Raw genomic sequence first — 8,393 nt, forward strand, 5'->3', positions numbered from 1 at the left:
TACATGTTACATTCTGAATAACAAGCTCAACCTAAAGAAATTTGATGCCAAAGCCCAAAGAGGAATCTTCTTAGGTTACTCTGAAAGGTCAAAGGCATACAAAGTGTATAATTTAGAGACACTCTGTGTTGAAGAATCTATGCACGTTAAATTTGATGACAAAGAGCTTGGAGATAAAACTCCAAAGCAAGATGAAAGTTTTGCAGAGATACAGGTTCCTGAAGATACTCCAGAACCTGATCAGATAGCTGAATCTGAAGATAGTCCAAAAGCTGAACCCACATCAGAAGCTCAAGATGAAGCTGCTTATGATGAAGCACAAGATGGCTCACATCAAGCAGATCCTCCCATAAACACATTCAAGCACAAGTCTTCACATCCTGAGGAGCTAATCATTGGAAACAAAGATAGTTCGAGAAGAACAAGATCATACTTCAGACAAGAAGATTCAATGATTGGACTGATATCAATGATTGAACCTACAATAGTTGATGAAGCACTTTCAGATGATGGATGGATCTTAGCTATGCAAGAAGAGTTGAATCAATTTCAAAGAAATGATGTGTGGGATCCGGTACCCAAACCTCAGCATAAGAACATTATTAGAACAAAATGGGTATTCAGAAACAAGCTGAATGAGTAAGGAGAAGTAACAAGAAACAAAGCAAGACTTGTTGCACAAGGTTATAGTCAACAAGAAGGCATTGATTATACTGAAACATTTGCTCCAGTTGAGAGATTGGAAGCAATCAGGTTACTTCTTTCCTATGCAGTTAATCATGGCATAATATTATATTAAATGGATGTCAAGAGTGCATTTCTTAATGATGTCATAGAAGAAGAAGTGTATGTCAAACAACCTCCTAGTTTTGAGGATCTTAAATATCCTGATCATGTTTTTAAACTGAAGAAATCACTATATGGCTTGAAATAAGCTCCCAGAGCTTGGTATGATAGACTAAGTAATTTCTTAATCAAAAATGATTTTAAAAGAGGTCAGGTTGACACAACACTCTTCAGAAGGACCCTTGGGAAAGATATTCTTGTTGTGCAAATATATGTTGATGATATAATATTTGGTTCTACTAATGCATTTCTTTGCAAGGAATTTTCTAAGTTAATGCAGGATGAATTTGAAATGAGCATGATGGGAGAGCTGAAGTTCTTCCATGTCATTCAAATTAATCAATGCAAAGATGGAGTTTATGTTCATCAAACAAAGTACACAAAGGAGCTTCTGAAGAAGTTCAAGCATGAAGATTGTAAAGTGATGAACACTCCAATGCATCATACATGCACCTTAAGCAAAGAAGATGAAGGAGCAAAAGTATATCAGAAGCTGTACAGAGGTATGATTGGTTCCCTGTTATACCTCACTGCATCTAGGCTAGATATTTTATTCAGTGTATGCTTGTGTGCAAGATTCCAATCAGATCCTAGAGAATCTCATTTGACTGTTGTCAAGAGAATCTTCAGGTATCTGCAAGGAACAACTAATCATGGACTCCTTTATAGGAAATCCTTAGATTATAAGTTGGTTGGATTCTGTGATGCTGATTATGCTGGTGATAGGATTGAAAGAAAGTCAACCAGTGGCAATTGTCAATTTCTGGGTGATAATCTGGTATCCTGGGCTAGCAAAAGACAAACAACTATTGTTATGTCTACAACAGAAGCAGAATACATTTCAGCTGCAAGTTGTTGTACACAACTACTTTGGATGAAACATCAGTTGGAAGACTATCGGATCATTGCTAATAGTATTCCCATTTATTGTTGCCGCATCATTTTTTGGAGATCAAAGCTATTTGATTAGCGTTTGACTCACTTTTTATTTCACGACTGAACATTTTAATTTTTTAAGGAAAGGGGAAAGAAAGTTCAAAAATACCGTATATTGAAAAGATTTAGGGTTCGGGGGTTGGTTACATAAAGGGAAGGTACTAGCACCCTTTATGTCCGTAGTACTCTACGGGAACCTCTTGGTTTTATTTAACTTTTTGTGCTATAAACTTGCTTGCTTTTTTTTTTTAAATGGAATTTTGAAATGATTAAAAAAGGAAGACCTAATTATCTACATTTTATTGATTTGAAAGGACGAGTGTCCTTTGCCTACGTACCCGTGAAGGATCAAAATCACGTAGTTCGGGGTTAAAAATTGACGTTTGATTTGTTTTGTGTTTTTTATTAGTTTTGAAAAAAAGTTTTAAAATAAAAAGCCAAGTGGCAAATGAGAATTTGTTTGTATTTTTTATATTGAAAGAAAAAAAAGACTCAAAGTATGATTAAAATTGATTTGATATTTGATTAAGAAAGAAAATAAAAAGAACGATCACTTGATTGAAAATCAAGGTTTATTGTGAAAATATTTTTGTGTTTTTTTTTATTTGGATGTTTTTGTTGTTTTTGAATATTGAATAGAACATAAAATAAACTAACGTAGCAATAAAAATAAAAGCGTGAGAATTTTGTAGTGACGTTGGATCACCACAAAATCTCCTAACCTAATCTAATTTTTTTGCATTTTTTGGATTTATATACAGCGGTAAAGAAATAAAAGACACACACACACACACACACACACACACTTTTCTCATTTATATTTACATTGGACCTAAATACATTCTAATTGCTGGAAAATAAATGACAATAATTAAAATGCTAAATAGAAATAAAATAAAATGCTAAAAAGAAATAAAATGCAAGAAAATAAAAGAAAGGGACAACCGAAGGGACAAAAATTACCGAAGGGACAGAAAAAAAGAGGGAGAAGAAAAGAATAGCTCGTCAACACAAGCTAAATGAGGGAGAAGAGAGAAAAGTTCTTTGACAACTCAAGAGAACTTTTGGTGTGTGAAATTGTGAAGGATGAGAGCTCTATTTATAGGTTCTAAGGTTGATAAAAAATGGAAAATTGGTTTAATGCACTTTGATGGGGATTTGAATGAGATTGATGGTTTTGGAATGTGATTTGAATGATTTTTCAAATGGAAGAGTTGACATGTAAAAATGGCATGATTGGTGGCACACTTGAGAAAGAAAAGAAAATTGGACCTTGACACTATATTTTTTGACAATTTTTGGACTCATTAAAAAAGTTAATAAAAACCTAAAGAAGTAATTAAACGAAAAGAATAAAAATAAAAATGGAAAATGGAAAATAAAAAATATAAAAATCAAGACTGAATAAAAATGATAGATAAAAAAACTAAAAGTTTAAAAAAAACTAATAAATAAAAAAAAGTGAGAAGAGGTATTGATGATGAAACGCGTTCCTGATGAAAAATGGGATGAAAAAGAGCTGACCCTGAGATTGTGCCTGTAATGAGGCGTGGAGAAGAGCAAATTGTTTGGACATGGACATGTTATTATTTTGGACCTATTTGACACTTTTGCTTTTGAACACTTTGGACAACACGTAAAAAAAAACTAAAATAGGAAGTAACAAAATAAATAAGACTAAATGACTAAATTAATCTAAATAAAATTTAAAATTAAAATTGAAATTAAAAAAATGGAAATTAAAATTAAAAGAAAAATTAAAAGATGGAAATTAAAAAAAAGACTAATAAATAATAATAAAAATTAAAAAAAAAGTGAGAGGAGTTCTGAAAAAAAAACAAGGAATATTCCTAGTCAAAAGACATGTGTCAGTGGGACGTTAGATCAAAAATTGGGGTATGACAGATGCCCCTATTTAAGTTTCTTCGTCCGGAGATTTGAAGATGGAATCTTTGAGTTGATGGGCCGAAGAGACTTAAATACAAAATACACCAATTTTGGACCTAAGAAGCTATGAATGCTCATGATGCAGGTATGAATGCAAGACGACAAAGATGATTTGACTGAGATGACAAACAACAACAAGATACCCAAGTCCGTTAAAGAAAGGGATCCGACACCGCTGGGGAATGTAGTGTTACTGGGGAAAAGATTGTCTACTACCGTATTTGTTTGGGATGATAGCTTAATGAAGACAACACTTTTAGCGACATCTCTAGAACAGCTAACGCTGGGGATGACACTTTTGAAATTGAAATTGAAATTGATCAGTGACATCACTAGAACAGCTAACGCTGGGGATGACACCTCTGAAATTGAAATTGAAATAGAAATTGATCAGTGACATCACTGGAACAGCTAACGCTGGGGATGACACCTCTGAAATTGAAATTGAAATATAAATTGACCGGTGACATCACTAGAACAGATAACGCTGGGGATGACACCTCTGAAATTGAAATTGAAATTGCAATTGACCGGTGACATTACTAGAACAGCTAACGCTGGGGATGACACCTCTGAAATTGAAATTGACCGGTGACATCACTAGATCAGCTAAGGTTTGGGATGACTGATGAGTCATAGATAGTATTAATTATTGCCTTATTTAGTTTAGTTTTATTTTAGATTTGATTTAGTTTTATTGCATTTTATTTTATATTAGAATATTTTACTTCAAATTATGTTTTATTTTATTTTAGGAATAAATATATGGTGGAAGGTGTCTTGGAGCAAAAGAAAGAGGACTGGAGCAAATACAGCACAAGAATACGAAGATACGGGACAAAAATATGTTCCCACCAAGTCAGAAGCTTGGCACGGCCAGTGCCAACATGTGGCACGGCCGTGCCACCTCCAGAAGCCACTTTTGCTGCTTTTTCTTCAAGGCCAAGTTACCCTGTTGCAGCTTTACTGTTTTACCCTTTTAGTTGCTTAGTTTCTAAGTCGATTGTAAAGCTATAAATAGAGTAGCTCTCCACCATGAACAATCATGCTTTACTTTGTTTTATTTCAATTGCTATTTTAATATAAGTCTTTATTTTCCCTTTTACTTTCTTTGCAATTTATTTTTATCGTATTTTCTTCTTCCTCCATGTCTACGATGAACATGAGTGAGTAGACTTCTTAGTCTTAGGATTATTGGGGAGTCTAATGACTCAATCCTAAACAAAACATGTCTAAACCCTAATTTCTATGTAACCCTAATTTCTAATCTAGATTCACCGTCTTAACGTGGATTAACAATTATCAAACTGTGGAAGCGAAAGCGGAGGGTTTGATAATCGTTAATCCATCATCCCAAACATCAATTCATAAAGCGAGAGCGGAGCTTTGATGTTGGAACAAGTGAATCTAGACAATAGTTGCAAAACAGTGAAATAGTCTTTGCAACTATTGAGACAGAGTAGTTTCAATCCTCTATGCATCTTCTAGTAATCATGTCAGTGAAATAGGCTTGGTTGCTAGAAGTAAACTCTCACCGGACTTTCATCGGAAAGGTGAGGGGCTAAGGGAAACCGGTCTTTAGAAATTAGTGTGTAAACCATGAAATTAGAAGTTTAGGTTTTGTCTAGTGAAGGATTAGTTATTAAGATGAACCAATGATCCTAAGGCCCCTTTATTATTATTGTTTTTACCTTCAGCAATCAAACCCTTTCTAATCAACTTTCTCTCCTCTAATCATTCATTAAAAGTTAATTAAATTGACCAACTCCCTAGCGGAACGATACTCTACTTACTACTATTACTTCGATAGGCCGTGCGCTTGCGGTTTGGCTCTATCAAGTTTTTGGCGCCGTTGCCGGGGAGTTAACTAATTTAATTAGCTTTTTCTTAGTGATTAGAATTCTCTCTTCTTTCTCTTTTCTTTTTTTTTTTTTTTATTTTTAACTTTTTTATTTTTCTGTTATCGTTAACTTCTTGGGTTCTCAACCTTGTATGCGAAGAACTAGAAATCAAGCGGTATTCATACCCGAGATCGAAAGGTTCTTACATAGAAGGAGGAGAGCAGCACAAAATAACACCGCCATGGCCAATCGCACTCTCAAAGAGTATGCAACGCCGTCTACGGCTGAGCCACAAGCTGTTATAGTGTACCCAACGGTTGAGGATGACAACTTTGAAATCAAGCCTGCCCTACTTAACTTGGTGCAGCAAAACCAATTCTCGGGATCCCCCACTGAGGATCCCAATCTTCACATCTCTGTTTTCCTACGAATTAGTGGAACCATGAAGGAGAACCAAGAAGCCGTAAGACTTCATCTCTTTCCCTTTTCCTTAAGGGATAGAGCTAGCGCTTGGTTCCATTCCCTCGAAGTCGGTTCCATTACTTCATGGGATCAGATGAGGCAAGCATTCCTTGCCCGTTTCTTTCCACCATCTAAAACCGCTAAACTTAGAGACCAAATCACGCGGTTCAATCAAAAAGATGGGGAATCTCTCTATGAGGCGTGGGAGCGTTTCAAGGAAATGCTAAGACTTTGTCCCCACCATGGCCTAGAGAAGTGGCTTATAGTCCACACCTTTTATAATGGCTTGTCTTATACCACTAAGATGTCTGTTGATGCAGCTGCAGGTGGAGCACTTATGAACAAGAATTACACGGAGGCGTATGCCTTGATTGAAGACATGGCTCAGAATCATTACAAATGGACCGACGAGAGAGCCATCTCTAGTTCTTCACCCTCCAAAAAGGAGGCAGGTATACACGAAGTCTCTAACTATGATCACCTTGCTTCTAAAATTGATACACTAACTGAAAAACTTGAAAAATTCAATGTTAGTGCTATCAATTCTGCATCTACTCCTTCTTGTGAAATATGTGGTATAGCTGGTCATGCTGGTGTTGATTGCCAACTAGGTAGTGCTATTAATGGTGTTGAGCAAATGAATTATGCTCAATACAACCAAGGGATGCGACAAAATCAAAATTTTTATAAAAACCAAAATCCCTATGGACAAGTAGCACCACCCGGTTATGCAAACAACCAAAGATTCACTCAAAAATCCAATTTGGAAATTTTGTTGGAAAATTCTATTGCCAACCAAAACAAACAACTTCAAGAACTTAAAAACCAAACTGGATTTCTGAATGATTCTCTTTCCAAGCTCAATACCAAGGTTGATTATATTGCTACTCACTCTAAAATGCTTGAAACACAAATCGCCCAAATAGCCCAACAAGTGGCTACATCTTCCCAAACACCGGGAGTCTTTCCTGGTCAAACCGAAGCCAACCCCAAAGCCCAAGTTAATGTCATATCTTTTAGGGGTAGTAAGCTAGGTGAAACTTTTGCTAAGGTTAAAAACATTGGGAAAGAGAATGTCAAGCCCTTAGGTGATAAAGTTGTGATAGAAGAAGCTAAACCACTTGAAGAAAACAAAACTCCATCCCCCTTAAATCCTGAAAAGCTTAAACTAGAGGGTAAGTTTGAAAAATTTGTTAACATACTTAGGAAGATTTGCATTAAACTCCCCTTGGCTGAAGCTTTGTCTAGGATGCCTCTATATGCCAAGTTTTTAAAGGAAATTTTTTCAAAGAAAAAGGCTATAGAGCATAATGAGACAATAGCCTTGGCTAAGGAAACTAGTGCAATCATCCAAGAAGCACCCCCTAAGCTTAGAGATCCAGGTAGCTTTGCCATACCATGTGAAATTGGGAATGAATCCATAAACAAAGCCTTATGCGACTTAGGAGCTAGTGTTAGTTTGCTGCCTTTGTCTCTTCTTAAAAGGATAGGGATAGGAGAGTTGAAACCTACCGAAATGGAACTAAAGATAGCTGATTGTTCTACCATGAAACTTGTAGGATTTGTCGAGGACATACCTGTTAAGATAGAGGGGATATACATCCCCACTGATTTTGTAGTCGTTGACATTGAAGAGGACGATGACGTCCCTATAATCCTAGGTAGACCTTTCCTTGCAACTGCAGGAGCTCTCATTGATGTTAAACTTGGTAGGATAGTCTTTCAAGTGAGTGATAAAATGGTAGGATACGAGTTGGAAAATGTTATGAAGGGTCCCGCTCTTTACTCTTGTTGCATGCTTAATGATCATGTTGTGAAAGAACGTTTTATAGCGTCATCTACACAATATGATATCTTTGATCCATTCTAAGGACTCTTTCTAACCGTCAAGCTAATGACATTAAAAGAGCGCTTCGTGGGAGGCAACCCACGCATTTAATCGCTTTTGTTTTGTTTTTCTTTGTTTTAAGTTGTTTTGTAGGTAATTGTCCAAGTGTGATTCAAAAAAAATCAAAAAATTGAAAAATTCTGAAGCCCCCAGGACCAGAATGATGGCACGGCCCGTGCTAGGTATGGCACGGCCGTGCCAAGTTTTTAAAAGAAAAAAATGGCCATGAAGTCAGAATGATGGCACGGCCCGTGCCAAGGGTGGCACGGCCGTGCCCGACCTCTACACCACATATATCCACAAATTTTTCTTTCTTCTTCCTCATTCACAAACCACAAACCTCTCTCATCTTTCAAACTTCTCTCTAAACCTCCATAACTTTCAAACCTTCAAACCACCATATCTCCCTCAATTCTTAACCAAATCACTCCATTCTTTCACCAATCAAACACAAACTTCACCCAAAACAAAAA

General features: G+C 36.2%; 1 non-coding gene across 1 annotated transcript; it reads right to left on the bottom strand.

The window, feature by feature from the left end:
• Window positions 1-6,174: 6,174 nt before the first annotated feature.
• On the bottom strand, window positions 6,175-6,281 carry LOC146915560 (small nucleolar RNA R71). Its single transcript, XR_015017010.1, has one exon. It is a non-coding gene; the product is annotated as a small nucleolar RNA R71 (small nucleolar RNA).
• Between the last annotated feature and the right edge of the window lie 2,112 nt (window positions 6,282-8,393).

The sequence above is a fragment of the Medicago sativa genome, chromosome 6 (genome assembly GCF_051527215.1).
Source record: "Medicago sativa cultivar Bolivia chromosome 6, Bolivia_mono, whole genome shotgun sequence".
Classification (NCBI taxonomy): Eukaryota; Viridiplantae; Streptophyta; class Magnoliopsida; order Fabales; family Fabaceae; genus Medicago; species Medicago sativa.